Source organism: Schistocerca cancellata, chromosome 2, assembly GCF_023864275.1.
Source record: "Schistocerca cancellata isolate TAMUIC-IGC-003103 chromosome 2, iqSchCanc2.1, whole genome shotgun sequence".
Lineage (NCBI taxonomy): Eukaryota > Metazoa > Arthropoda > Insecta > Orthoptera > Acrididae > Schistocerca > Schistocerca cancellata.
This window is the reverse complement of record NC_064627.1, coordinates 765,194,436-765,210,518: the sequence shown is the minus strand read 5'-3', so window position 1 is coordinate 765,210,518 and position 16,083 is coordinate 765,194,436. Positions and strand designations below refer to the sequence as shown.

The 16,083-nt window shown below is 41.7% G+C and overlaps 1 non-coding gene across 1 annotated transcript; it reads right to left on the bottom strand.

Moving 5' to 3' along the window:
• Positions 1 to 349: 349 nt before the first annotated feature.
• On the bottom strand, positions 350 to 424 carry Trnas-uga (transfer RNA serine (anticodon UGA)). The gene has a single exon. It is a non-coding gene; the product is annotated as a tRNA-Ser (tRNA).
• Positions 425 to 16,083: the final 15,659 nt, after the last annotated feature.

Sequence of the window (16,083 nt, the reverse complement as noted above, 5' to 3'; positions counted from 1 at the left end):
ACGAGCCATGTGAAGATGGCAGAATTTCATTACAGTATCCAGAAGACGTAACGTAGTCAAAGAAAAAGTAACCAACGCATGAAATGATTAGTAACAAACCACAACTGAAGATCATGAAAGAATTTGCGATCAGAAACGAGAACGACCTGACACGGAATTTAAAAAAAATGAATACTATTTCATGGGAAGATAAAATGGTAGATCAAAGCTTACGGAAGATATGGAAGAACGCGGAGTGGATGTAACATATATTTCAGCTTACCACCCATCCAGTAGTCCTGTGGGATGCTATTTGCGAGAGTTAGGAAGACTATGTAGGATTTGAAACTTCCTGGCAGATTAAATCTGTGTGCCGGACCGAGACTCGAACTCGGGACCTTTGCCTTTCACGGGCAAGTGCTCTACCAACTGAGCTACCCAAGCACTACTCACGGCCAGTCCTCACAGCTTTAATTCCGCCAGTACCTCGTCTCCTAGCTTCCAAACTTCACAGAGGCTCTCCTGTGAACCTTGCAGAACTAGCACTCCTGAAAGAAAGAATATTGCGGAGACATGGCTTAGCCACAGCCTATGTAGGACTTGTTGTCACCGAAATCACAGAACTTGAGGAAAATTCATCCACAGATTTGAAGTAAACATGAATTCATTACAACATGAATCCACTAGATTCACTCCTGAAGAAATTATGATAGATTACAAAATTAAAGTTTAACGGGGGAAACATTAGATCAAAGAGATAGATTTGGTTAGAAAAAAAGGATTGGTAAGGGAGTTAAGTAGAAGAAATGCAGAAGTAAGAGCAAAACAGCACGTTGAAAAATTAAAAGTCACAAAATTTAATATTGGTGAAATAGGCCTTGTGAAAACTCTCGAGAAATCCAGTGAGGTAAACCATGAGATATCAAAAAATTTAAATGCGTTTATTATCTCCTTTTGAAATTAGAGGAATACCATACTGAAATGTAATTTCCAAGTATATCCTAAGTCCAGAAACCGTTGATCTAAAGAAATATGTAGCTAGAAAAGTGTAATAACTCCAACAACTATTAATGACGCCAAATCTGTATGTTGTACGATGGAATAAATGAAACAAATGTGTCATTTAGAGGGTGGTTAAGTGAAATAATGCGGGCTAAGGAGCATATAAAAAGTGTAATTTAGACGCCAAAGAACTGACGAAATATGTCAAGGTAAAAAAGCAGCATATAACCGTTATACAGAGTGTAATTAAATAAAGTGGAAAATGGACTGCTTATAATCCTGCTAAGATGGAACCAAAAAGTGAAGTTAATGCAGTATGGTTCAGAGGAACAAAAGGACTGCCATAGTACCCATAACGGGGACAGAAAGCTTCTTCAATAATACGTAAGATTTTGTATAATTTATGTGAAAGCGTTTATGATAAATTTTCTAATGGAATTTCAGTGTATAATGCCTGTAGAAATTATATAAAAGTTGGAAAATGTTTTCATGGTGACAGTGCTTGAAAGTGGGTGAACTGGTGAACAGAACTTTTCTTGTATTTTTAAATTATGCTTATCTGTTAGGACACATAATTGAAACAGTGGCATATATGACAACATTAATCAGTCATCTAAATTGATAAAAAAATTCATTTAAAATTTGTCCTAAAACTAAGATATGCGAGGACTAATGGTACATGTGATGTTAGAGTGCTTCGCTAATGTGTGTTTGTAACTTACGTAAAGAAAAATGTGAAATGTATAATTTATTAAATAACATTTTGTCGTAGACTAATGAACTGAAAATGTTTTTGTGTGTAATTTCATATATTTGTGCAAGTTGTCATTTGTATAAAAGTGTACACGCTTAGGGAGAATGTGTAGGATATGTCCTTTGTAAAAGATAGAGTGCTTTTGTACTGCACGGAACTTACTGTGGGAAGTTTAAAAGGTGGCCTGGGTTTAGGCGCACTACCTGTAGAGCAATTGGGAACGAGAAGGCTGTAGGTAGCAGTGAAAGAGGCAGCACTCGAACGGAGAAGGCGACCCTTTGCCTGGAAATTGTTGCACAACAGTCTCGGATGACGACAAGTGAATCATTACTGCTTTGGTACAAGTTGTTTGGATATGTTATGGACGTTGAAACGATGCCAAGAAGAATTAATTGGTCCATTCTTCAAGAAACTCATGCACCATGGGAAGTGAAGCCGCCAGTACTATCTGTCACAAGTAATGCATACAGCCAACAGGTTACGAACAGTAGAATTACAATTGTAGAAGTGTGAACCATTAACTCAGAATTATTTATTTTTGAATTATTACTGTGTTAAAGATAAAATTTGATTCACCCTGTTATCTATTTCTAATTATTGACCTACACAGGATTCTTTCTTGGCGTTTGAGTGTTCCGAGTAAAACTGTTACAGAAACATTTGAAGAGGTTTATTCTTTGTCCACAAGCACTAATTGTCATATTTGAATAAAAGACTGAAAATGATTGTTGTGAACTAACTTTTAAAGTGAAGGGAAAAGTGCTGTATGGTATACGTAATAGGTGTGCTGAAGTAAAATTTTGTTTTTAAGTACTTAAATACATATTTTCAGACAAATTTAACGATTTTAACATTCTTGCTCGCTTTGTGGCAATACGTGAAGTGAAAGTGAATGAAGAAGTTTTGAGTAAAGTATAGATTAGTTTCTTTCAGTTATAAATGAAGTTCAGTCCAAAGAGTTATGAAAAGAAAATTGCTTATGCGGCTCAGAAACACTGAAGTGGGGCTACATAAAATACTGAATGACAGTTCAGAGTGAGCATACCCTCCCTACATTTGGGTTCTGACGGATCATTTTTTAAGAGAAAGATGCAAACAAAGTACGTTGATACATTTAAATTTGTGTATTATGATATTAGAATACTCAAGTGTTTGATTCTTGGCTGTAAAAAATGCAAACGTAGAAGTCTCCTTTGGAAATATTTTTAGCACACAGTAGTAATAAAAAATTTGTGGCCTTTCTAGATCAAAACTGTTTATGTATGTTGGCGTCGCATGTGAAAGATTCTTGTATGTTTCTCAGAACCATAACCTGAAAAGTTATATTTATTTCTGAAATTAAGTAATGGGACGGCAAGAAAATACGCCAAATTAATTTCTTCTTTTCTGAAACTTAACCATTTCTTTGCCTAGATAGGTAGGCGACCGTAAATCCATTACATAAACCTCTTAATGAATCTAGTACAAAAAGTCCTAGATTCAGTATTATTCCATTTTTACTGTCTTTCCTTCTAACAGCAAGAAAACTCTTAGGGAAAGAAACTAACAGTCTGATTTCCATATCCATTAGTCACACGTCACGGTCGAATCCTGTAAAAGTAGTGACGTTATGCTATATGCACAGGTCTACATATAACAGCGTTATACGTGGATTTTACATTAGGAGGACTATTTGTTCTATTGAAGAATAGTGCTATAATTCTAAATCACTATAGCCAGGATTAGACAGTATTGTCATTATTGACTGATATAGACTTCATAGATCTCAGTGTTGGATAATCAGTTAGACATTATTGTTCAGCGCACCATATTCTGATTCATCTATTGTACACAATATACACTGCCCGATAGAAGTGAAGCACCCAGAAGATACGTAAGAATGCAGATTCTCGCTGTGGTGACAATAAATAAAAAGGTCTCGGATTTCCAGCCGCGTCAAGTGGTTAAAGTTATACGATCTATCGACCAAGCACTTCTAGACCATTTTCAAGTAATATGTCTGCCAGTGGGCTGCTGGTGCGCTCCTGTATACACTAGCTGCTGGCTGTGGCTTCACTGGCGCTCGAGACGTCGCCATAAGTGGGCATACTTAGACACGACGCTCGATGTGTTCACTTCAGCTTCTCAGTTGCTGGATCCGATGCAGTGTTGAGCTGCAGGCCACCGTCTCTATTAAGCCATGCCTCGGGCATGGATGTGTGTCATGTCCTTAGGTTAGTTAGGTTTAAGTAGTTCTAAGTTCTAGGGGACTGACGACCTCAGATATTAAGTCCCATGGTGCTCAGAGCCATTTGAACCATTTTTCTGACGTCCGTGAGACCAAATGTCGAACGTATCGTCAGCGCACCGGAGGAAACATCTAGACCTTAATGGCACCGTGTCTCGGGCATTATCCTCTAAATTTTCGTTAAAGAGGTTTGCAACCGATGTGGCTACGGGCTGCCAATCCGAACGCTGTCCGTCTATTCGCAATACTGACCGTTGTACAGAAAATCAGACGAAGTAGAAGTCTGCTTAAAAAGACACCAGATCAGATCGATCTTCTGGCTTCCGACAATCTGTTAATTGCTTAGAGACCTGTTAAGAATGCAGCAGGTCTCAGAATACCTGATGTCTACTAAATACCTTGCGTGTGTGGCCAGTCGTACGTTGGACAAACAGTATGCACCCATAGAACAACACAGGAAGGAGCATGAGAGGTTTCATCGCCTTCGCTACTCTGAGAAATCTGCTTTAGCTGTGCGTTGTTATGAAAACGGTCACCGGTTCAAATTTTGTAAAACCACAGGCGTGATGGCACGGACGGCTTCGGGAAAGTGCAATTAAAGAAGACACCGAAATTAAAATCAGCATTTTTGAACACCTGGCGTCTAACGACATACCTTGCGAGTATCGTTGATCTTACGTCGGACAAATAGTAAGCACTGTAGAACAACGCAGGAAGGAGCATGAGAGCTATCACCGCCCTCGCTTCGCCGACAAATCCTCTTTAGATGAGTATGCTTTACAAAACGGTCACCGGATCAATTTTGGCGAATCCACTAGTGTGGCTCGCACATATGGCTTCTGGGACAGTAATTAAAGAACCCATGGAAATAAAAATCACCGATAGCATCCTTAATAGCGACAGCGGTCTGCAGCTCAACGTGGCGTGAGATCGAGCGATCGCGAAGTCAACGTATGCTCGTTCACTGCGACGCGGCGAGCACCACTGACGTCACAGTCGACTGATAATATGTAAAAGGGACTACCAGCAGCCCACTTGCCAAAGGCCAAAGAGCGTTTGGTCGAGACTTTGTGTAATTTTAATCATTTGGCGTGGTTCCAAATTCGAGAACTTTTTATTCACGCAGGAGACATGATCGAATGTCAATTTAGCTTCACGTAGAAATGGCGGGTGGGTAAATGATTAGAGTTGCAGTTTTCTGTGATACGTAGTTCGGTCACCGGAGGGCCTTAGCGCTGTTCCTGTTTAGTGTTGTTTACAGGACCGGTACGGTATATAAGGGACGTGAAGAGCGTCTGAAGTTGAGTGAGCCCTGTGAAAGAAACAGAGACCAGTGGTACTTGCATCAGACGTCGTCATCAGGGCGTCACAGAATGTCAAAGTGGCTTCGTTGTGAGCCTATCGTTGTGAAGCATCGGGCATGAATTCAGGTCATCGCTGATGGTGATTGAAGGAACTCTGACGACACAAGGTTGGGTCACGGATATCCTGCGTCCTCATGTTACCTCTCCCTTATCAGCACAATGGTGCCATTTATCAACAAGACAATACTCATCCATACGTAGCTCGTGTCTCTTTGCACTGTCTGCATGATGTTAGGATACTCCTGGGTCAGAAAGAGTCCAAGAACACCAGATATCCCCCACCCCCTTATCCAACCCCCCCTCCCCCCTCCCGATTTGTGGAACCAGCTCGGACGTCAACTCCGTCCCACTGCCAGTATCCGGGATATCGAGTACCAGTTACAACAATTGTGGACCAGATTGTCTCAGGAGAGGATAAAACGGTTTTGTTACGCCTTTCCCATCCGAACAGGAACATGTATCCAGTCCAGAGAGTGTGCAACGTTGTTCTTATAAGCGAGCCTATACAACTAAGTTCTTTCTAAATTTGACACGATGTTACAATCACTGAAATAACATAACATACCCTTTCAGCATATGGAGATTAATTTTGTTTCCTCCTCGTTTCTGCGTGCTTCTTTTTTCGTTAGGCGGTGTCCATTACAAACACAGATAAATTTGTATTTAAGAGGCCTCATCTTGGTCACATGAATATTCAGTGGAAGTGAAGGAACGACTTTACTGCATCACTTTATTAGTCACTGAGATTTCCTACGCTCTTCTACATTGAACCTTAACAGTTATCAAGCGCGTAAAATGTTAAACTATTTGCAGACAGTCTCCAAATTATTACTTTAAACCTGTGTAAATGTGACAGTCAACTCTTGCGTGTCAATTCGTACATGTAACACCAGCTGCTTAGAATTGGAGCATCATTTCTTACAGTTAGGCTCTGATCTCCACACGACTGTACTTCCTGCTATCCTCAATGCCTCTACTACAAGACTGGTAGAAACAGACGACGGTAAAGTAAAGCAGATGATACGAACTGAATACTGTGCCTCTATCCGACATCGGTGCAATCTCGATTGAGTACTGCTTCTATCTATATTCATAAATCTGCTGGAAACAGTCAGTGAAGATATCTTTTGCTGAAGACTGATGAATAGACATCGAACTTCTTTGGAACTTTTGTATGTCTGCGAAATGTGTGGGTTTCGGGGTTCTCTTCAGGCCGGATATGCCACTCTTAGGCACAAAGTTCAAGGAGAATTAGCGAAGTAGAAACCAAAGTTTAAAAACTCGGGTGATCTAGAGGGACAATTAGACCTTACAGTGCGCATTTTCAGTAGTTTACACCGTTTCTGTGTAACAGCGTGATTTACATTATCTTCCTCATGGACGTTTTGAAGATATTTTTCTCGGGTGCTATTTGTGTATACTTATGCTTGTTCACGGTTGACTGAAACATGGAACATTACCATGAACTCCATAAGCACTAAAAATGTTTGGAATAGTTGTAAACAATTTTCTGCAAAGTTCTTAAGACCGTGCCGTCGGTGGTACGATGTGTCATAATCTTCCTCGTTCTGTCCACATGTCTTGTTACGTGCATTTCCAGTAACATCGTATCTTATTGGAAAACTGGGTGTTTTTGTGTTAATCCGTTGCTCTGTAACACGAGCCTAGACCAAGCAAGGGTGTGTCTCAAGGCGAGGGAATGATTTGTAATTCTGATGCAAACAGAATGAACTACGTGCAAACGCCGGGAAATGAATAACGGAACAGTAAGTCAAACATTCGTAATTCTTTCTATTTCGTCTTTGAAGATGAAATATCTATGAACGGTAAACGTAAACATATTCATCAATGTGTATTTATCATAGCTCAAAAACGCTTTACTATCCTGATATTATTTGGTTGACTGAACTGTGTAACCCACTTATCGAATGGGAAGAATTTGGTTTAGTTTAATGAGTTCAGCGCTACGTCGCACCTCTCACTAACTTCTCCATAGGCGAGTGTACGTAATGCTCCAATTTTTCTTCGATATAGGTCCTTTCAGTGTATGTTTTAAACCTATAGTAAATTTGTCAGGTTCTCCAAATAGCGTTAATTTTATTTTGTAGTTATTTGTTAAAGTAGCAACGAAAATTACATGTCTTCGAAGACTGCTCGTAGCTCCGAATCAAACGAAAAATAATTGTGAAGCCATACCTAGAGGGTATGAAATTAGTGGTGAAATAATTGAGTTAATGTCAAATTAGATCACATTTTCATTAATTCAAACAGAAAACTGTCTGATGCTTATTACCAGAACCGTCATATGGTTTGGAATAGTTTTAAAAATGAATAGCTTCGCAATGCTAATTTCTGGAAATATTTCCTCTGCTGCCATAGCTCATGCAGAGCCTTACTAGTATTAGACCTTTTTTCCACTCGGAGTACAAGTTAGTCAAGTAACCATGATTCCCTAACCAATATATGTACGACGTATTCTTGTTTAGACCTTCTTAGAATTCCTAGTGTGCGCCAAGAACAAGCTCACTCCTCAGTATGTTTTCGATGAAGCTGAGCCGCCAGACCTGAGCACCTCTCATATCCTGTGTGTATAGTACACAAATGTAGATATAATCCTCTTCCGTTGTAGGCACAAACGTATATTGCTACTACCCATTCATCACACTGCAAATCTCGCTGAATTATCTGTTCCTGTAACTGTGACAGGTGCAGTCTGTTACACGTCAGAAAATGAAAAATCGAGCACGTTGGATGAAAAGCGGATCAGTTTCTGCCATATTCAGCTCTAAGCCAATGTTAACAATGTTCATATCTCTGTTAGCCAGTGTTTATGGTCAATACACTTTGGCAGGTATCGATGTGCAGCCATAAATAAAAACAATTCCGTTTCACTCTCGCCACCCACGCATGGGCAGCCCAATGTCTGCACGTTACCATTTTCCTCTATGTGCGAGGCTTAACGTCCAGACACATTTGCCTGCATATGTTGAATTTAACAGTGATTGTCTGTATTGACCTAAGATGACATGGATGCGAGACCTGCCACATATGTTGTACACGTGGTCAAGGTGAAAGAATTTCGCTGACGCAGTATAATACTGTACTTGGTTCTTTCTGGCAAAAGTACATTTGTTTCGTTCAAGCCCCATCTAGGTCAATGCAGGTACACTAGTCCCAACAATTTTCTCTAAATTGTGTGTCCATAACATTTGCTAATACCCGTCAACGATAGTTATTTCTTACACCGGAAACGCTATCCATTCAATTACTCACTTAAATGTGCGAGTAAGTGGAAGACATGGGGCGAGGCGTCACTGAATGAGTTTACTATCACAAAAAAATACTTCGTACTCATCTTTCCACATTTTCAAAGAATTTTTGAGGGCAGTTACATTCCCTTTATCAATAACAGTTTTCTCTTTTAAAAACAGCGTTTTCTCACTCCTTCTTTGATGCAGTTAGGCCACAGAATATTACCAGTATTCGTAAAATTTAATTTTTCTCTTTAGGAAATAATCAACAAAATTAATCCATTCACATCTTGGGAAATACTGGCCATGCCGTTTTCGACATGTGAAGTCGATATTACCTTTTTGTCTATTGATTTAACAGCACCTTCCTCTTTTGGTGTGAAGTGACGAACTACCGTCTCATCTGAATATTAAAAATAACAGTTGCATGAGTTAAGTTCGATATTTATGTAAAATGCTACATACGTTGTCGAGAAATTGGTTCCCAAATCTGCTTTTCGTCAACACGTGGCAATTAGGAAATTCATCTTGCACAGTCTTTATGAATTTAAGTCAGCTATGACACACAGGTTTCAAAAGCGGTTGCCCATACCGTCCTGCATACATACTCTATGTTTCTATCTGTACTTCCCGGTTCTGAATTATCTTCAAGAGACGTATTTCCATATTTGAATTCAGTCATCCATTTCTCAATCGCTGAAAACGAAGTATGGAGCTCTTTGCTAATTTTTACCAATATTGGGTGTATTTCTTTTGTCGCCTAAACTTAAAAGCGAATTTGTCTGTGGCGACATGATATTGTAGTTATCCATTTAAGAGAAAATTATATGACAAGGATAAAGCAAAGCAGTATAAAAATGTGTTCCATTTTTCCTGCTTCAAATACGACTTCCGTGTGTGCACATCGTGTACTACCGTGAAAAAGGTGACTAACGTTAACGGCATTACTGTGTCAATTCAAGTATCTTTGTCTGTATTTCGGATGATGACACCGTAATTAATTGACAGTTTGGATAAAATATGATGTTGCACGACTAAACAACAGTAGAATAAGGGAATTTTAGACGATTAGAAACAGATCACTATTGCAGGCGAAATATGGGATGTCTTGTGATAATGAACAACGTTTTCCATAGTGTGACACAGACGCAGGTGTATCCATCTCTCAAATGACTCACGTTACTTTGCACTGAATACAGAATGAATTGTTTAGCTAGTTTTCGGAAATACGGTCAAAATTTAGTGTATTTCTTGCAAACGTGTATTTAGTAAATTGAGTATGTATTGTGACGATAAGTAGGGTGTCCCCGATTTCATTACACACAGTAAGGTCAGTATTTTAGGTTTGCAGATCAGCTGTAAAGAATATTTTTTTTTCGGCAGAACGAAAGCAGAAGTTACACACGTTTTTGCAAACTACAAAAAAGGCTCACAGTAATAATAACCAGAAATAAAGCTCTGTACAAGGCACTGGGTATTTTAACTGCATCATGAGAGTAATACTTACCAGACGGTGGTGCACATAGAAAATGATTATTTCACCACAAACAGCTCTCTACATGTCTATGGAAAAAGATATATGTAGAATGAATTTCCATTTGCCAAGAAAGAATAAACAGTTGTTAAGCAAGGCATTTAAGCAGTGTAAAAAAATGGTTCAAATGGCTCTGAGCACTATGGGACTTAACATCTGTGGTCATCAGTCCCCTAGAACTTAGAACTACTTAAACCTAAATAACCTAAGGACATCCATTCCCGAGGCAGGATTCGAAGATTACTTAGATTTAAATCACACAGAGATCAGGTTTGTAACAAAAGTATGTAAGAATAGTAAAACATCTGTTAATTTATAGAATAGTTCCACACTGTAATGACTTTTTTTCCTTATTTGGCAAACGTCGCTCCGAAAGCTCTGCAATGTATACCAACTGCGTCCCGTAGTGTTACCTACTGTTAAGCAGTTATTTATTAAAAAATGGCGGGGTATGCATTTATTCCAGTCTTCCATTAGTCAGTCTCCTTCTGCCCTCTCTTCCTTGCCATCTCCTTCTTCTCCTCCATCTCCTCCATCCACTCTCTCTGACCACCTCCTCCATACCACTCTCTGTCGATGACCTCCTTTCTCCTCTCTCTCTCTCTCTCTCTCTGTCTCTCTCTCTCTCTCTCTCAGTCACGCACTCTCTCCATCTCCTCCTCTTTCCTTTCTCTGTCCATCTCCTCCTCTCCCCTCTCTCTGTCGATTTCCTCCTCTTGGCCACCGATTATTCAGAGCAAAGGAATGTACGCTCAGGAAGCGAATGTGTTTCTGCGCACGGGCCACTTCATCTTGCGCAACGTCTAGTGATTGAGGGAACTCTGGCTCACAACCGTACATCACGAACATCCTGCATTTTTTGGATGTTACCTCTAATGTGGCTTATTGTGCAGCTGGTTTTCAACAGGACAATGTTTGTTATTACATGGCGGCATATGTATCTATGTATTGTCTGTACGATGCCAAGATACTCCTGTAGCCAGAAAGGCCTTCAGAACGATGCCTGACAGAACATATGTGCGACAAGGTCGAAGGCCTTGCCTCAGGAGAGGATTCAACGGTAATATATGGTATCCTTCACAACCGAATCAGTGAAAGCATAGAGGCCACAGGGGCTGCAACGTCATAGAGTGCAATTACATTGTTAGCAAATTTGAGTTATTTTTAAATCACTGACGTAACCACAAATGTAAGATGTGAGAGCTGTTGGTTCTGTTTCCGCCTCGGATCGGTAGTGAAATTAAAAGTACAGTGAAAATCTCGTGAAACTTTTCACATATGTATTGCGATGTGTCTCTAGAAAACCATTCTATGGCGTCACATTGCGCTTTTCGATTCTGATTGTACAGTGAGCACGTTAATGTGCCTAGTATATAGTGTCTCCCGGAAAGCGTGAGGTGCACGATGAGGTGTTTCGCCTGATTTTACGCAGCTCACATTACGTAACTGTCGTGTGATTGTTTGTTCATGACACAGGTGCAACGAAGACGTTCCTGCAGCGTTTTCGTTGCGAAGGGTTTCATCACCCACCACACACCCGGAAGCTGAATTTCCTAGTTTTGCTCAGTGGACTGCTAGCTATGAGGACACAGACTACAAGCTGCAGACCAGAGTAGAGAATTGGCTGAAATCACAGGTACCTGCCTTCTACGAAGAGGCATATGTGGTGTCACCGCCAGACACCACACTTGCTAGGTGGTAGCCTTTAAATCGGCCGCGCTCCGTTAGTATACGTCGGACCCGCGTGTCGCCATTATCAGTGATTGCAGACCGAGCGCCGCCACAAGGCAGGTCTAGAGAGACTTCCTAGCAATCGCCCCAATTGTACAACCGATTTCGCTAGCGATGGTTCACTGACAAAATACGCTCTCATTTGCCGAGACGATAGTTTAGCATAGCTTTCAGCTACGTCATTTGCTACGACCTAGCAAGGCGCTATTACCAGTTAATATTGATACTGAATCATGTACAGTCAAGAGTGACGCTCATCATTAATGGATTAAAGTTAAGTATTCACCAGCAACGTCCGTTTTTCTAAATTCTAATTTCCTTGTCCTGTTCCAGACCTCACGCCAGCCTGCGTGAGCTAAAACGCGTGCCTTTCGGCTTCCTCTAGTAACACGGTGTTGGCTCTCCTGCCAACCCACTACAGCATAGGAAAGTTGATGCCCTGCTACAAGAGATATGTAAGCCTGAGCGACGACTGTCTTGAGATGTAGCTGGAAGATGCAGCTAAATGTTACAAATAAACCATTTTTAATTTTCACTGTGGTTTCCACTTCGTGACCGATCGGAGAGTGAAAAGCAACCTTTCTCAACCCGTGAAGTTCCATATCGTTTCTTTCTCTCTTTATGGTTGCTTCACCTCACCTAAGACAGAGTACGAATTCCGTTTTTATTGGTTTGTTCGCAAATTGTAATACCGTGACGCATCCAGAACCCTTATAAAAGTGATCAACGGATGTACAAAACTACTGCTGCCACCACAGTTAGTATTATCAAATGAAAAACATTCAGGAACAGTGGTCACCCGTTAAGATCGCTGAGGCTGTGGCTGAAGATGCCGGGTAGGTCGGTGTAGCGATCGACGGTGAAGCAGACAACTGCCCCGTAGCTGCCGGCGCCGTCCACAGCGAACGCGTCGTAGCGGCAGCCGCGGCCGCCCTCCAGCGTGAGGGCGAACAGCGCGCGCCGGCCAGCCCAGAGCTCCTCCAAGGCGGGCCCCGCGTCCTCGAGCAGCAGCAAGTAGCGCGCCCTGGGGTTGAGCGGCGGCCCGTCGCGCCCCAGCTGCAGCCGCAGCTGCTCCGCGTCGGCGCCTCCCACGAGGTACGCAGTCTCCTCACTCAGGAAGTAGGCCCTGCTGCCGCCGACTTCTGCTTCATTCTGCCTGCAACACAAATCATCTATGCATCGCTGGACTTCTCATCAAAGTAAGTTATTTTCACACAATGTGAAGAAGAAAGAAATACACTACTGGCCATTAAAATTGCTACACCACGAAGATGACGTGCCACAGACGTGAAATTACCCAACAGGAAGAAGTTCTGTGACATGCAAATGATTAGCTTTTCAGAGGATTCACACAAGGTTGGCGCCGCTGGCGACACCTATAATGTGCTGACATGAGGAAAGTTTCCAACCGATTTCTCATACACAAATAGCAGTTGACCGGCGTTGCCTGGTGAAATATTGTTGTGATGCCTCGTGTAAGGAGGAGAAACGCGTACCATCATTTTTACGACTTTGATAAAGGTCGGATTGCAGCCTATCGCGATTGCGCTTTATAGTATCGCGACATTGCTGCTCGTGTTGGTCGAGATCCAATGACTGTCAGCAGAATACGGAATCGATGGGTTCAGGAGGGTAATACGGAACGCCGTGCTGGATCCCAACGGCATGGTATCACTAGCAGTCGAGATGACAGGCATCTTACCCGCATGGCTGTAACGGATCGTGCAGCCACTTCTCGATCCCTGAGTTAACAGATGGGGACGTTCGCAAGGCAACAACCATCTGCACGAACAGTTCGTCGACGTTTGCAGCAGCATGGACCATCAGCTCGGACACCATGGCTGCGGTTACCCTTGACGCTGCATCACAGACAGGAGCGCCTGCGATGGAGTACTCAACGACGAACCTGGGTGCGCGAATGGCAAAACGTCATTTTTTCTGATGAATCCAGGTTCCGTTTACAGCATCATGATGGTCGTTTCCGTGTTTGGCGACGTTGCGGTGAACGCACACTGGAAGCGTGTATTCGTCATCGCCATACTAGCGTATCACCCGGCGTGATGGTATGGGGTGCCATTGGTTCCACGTCTCGGTCACCTCTTGTATGCACTGGTGGCACTTTGAACAGTGGACGTTACATCTCAGATGTATTACGACCCGTGGCTCTACCCTTCATTCGATCCCTGCGAAACCCTACATTTCAGCAGGATAATGCACGACCACAAGTAGCTGGTCCTGTACGGGCCTTCTAGTACAGAAAATGTTTGACTGCTGCCCTGGCTAGCACATTCTCCAGACCTCTCACCAATTGAAAACGTCTGGTCAATGTTGGCCGAGCAACTGGCTCGTCACAATATGCCAGTCACTACTCCTGATGAACTGTGGTATCTTGTTGAAGCTGCATGGGCAGCTGTAACTGTACACGCCATCCCACCTCTGTTTGACTCAATGGCCAGGCGTATCAAGGCCGTTATTACGGCCACAGGTGGTTGTTCTGGGTCCTGATTTCTCAGTGCCTATGCACCCAAATTGCGTGAAAATGTAATCACATGTCTGTTCTAGTATAATATATTTGTCTAATGAATACCCGTTTATCGTCTATAATTCTTCTTGGTGTAGCAATTTTAAAGGCCAGTAGTGTAGTTGCTGCCGAGTCTTCCTGCCTGTAGGGCCTTGGTCCAAGAAACTGTTCGGTTCTAGACGTTCCACCCTGAACTACGATGGACATCTTAGAAGGATCTCCTGCTGATGCTGAGTGTTACCCATTGACGAATCACATGGTAAATAAGCTTTACAAGAAATCTTATGTTATCTAAATTGCATGAATCCAAATATCAAGTTTACCACTGAAATGGCTAATAACAACGTAATATCCTTCTTCGATGTTCTATAAGACAGACTGGTTGGAGGTTGAAACGCAAGATCTTTCGGTAAGTCACACATACAGAGACACACTTGCACAATTCCAACCATTATCCACAAAAAGGAGAAGAGTTCATAGATGTTGGCCAGTGATGAATAGTGCATACGATTGGTGTTAGCACCCAGTGTCAGTTAAGGAATGAAGATAGTGTACTGAAGCACCGAAACTGGTAGCCATATAACAAATAACATCGTAAGGACGGCTGTAGGCGTTTCTTTTTATTACAAACCTCCAAGCAGAAGGATTGTCATACAAAAACTGATAGTTAAGGTTTCAAATAGTTTAGATGGCTCTGATCACTGTGGGACTTAACATCTGAAGTCATCAGTCCCATAGACTTAGAACTACTTAAACCTAACTAACGTAATAACATCACACACATTCATGCCCGAGGCAGGATTCATACCTGTGGCCGTAGCAGCAGCGAGGTTCCGGACTGAAGCGCCTAGAATCGCTCGGCCACAGCGGCCAGCAGTTAAGGTTCATCTATCACAAAGTTATCTCTGCTGATCACGTGTAAACTTGATCAACCACCAATTTACATCTATTTATATCGCTCTCCGACGTCTGACTCATCCGTCAGCAATTATCAGCGTCACCGGCAGGACCTACGAAGATGTCCAGTGCAGCTCTGGACGAAACGTCAGGGATTAAAAAGTTTCTCAGATCATAGCCGTACAACCTGTAAGACTCACCAGCAACCAAGACATCTGGTCGCGAATGCCGTTTTTTTGTATAATCAGAAGAGCGACATGTGTAGTAGAGACGTAAATTATCTTAACATTAAGTGACCAAAGTAAGTATTTCACCATCTGCAAATCTGAGTATCTATGTGAGCTCAAGGCATCCATACACAGGCTGACCACTCTGTTGACTTGCTGTCCGAGCGTGTCAGCCCCAACCCGCTGTAACATCCACGTGATAAATTTTTGGCTACAGTGCGACGAGAGGAAATTATGCCTCTAGCAGTTATAAACATTGTCTATTCGACATATGAAAAAATAGTGAATTAATTATTTATACAATCTTCTATGATGTAATTGGACATATCGATGTGTATCACACAAAGACAATGATAATTGTAAATTCCTTTTATGATCTGCGTTTGCCTTCCTTTGTTTTTACCTTTTGTTGGTTGGCTTTTGTAGGTTCAGCACGCAAGACGCTTATCAAACTGAGGTCTGTTAGGAAATTGTAATTATTTGTTAATTATTACTTGAAAATAGAGTTCATTATTATTATAAACATGAGTGAATAATTGTTTATAACTGTAATTCCTCTCTCAGTAAGCGTTATCTGTGTTAATTGTTTCTTTCCG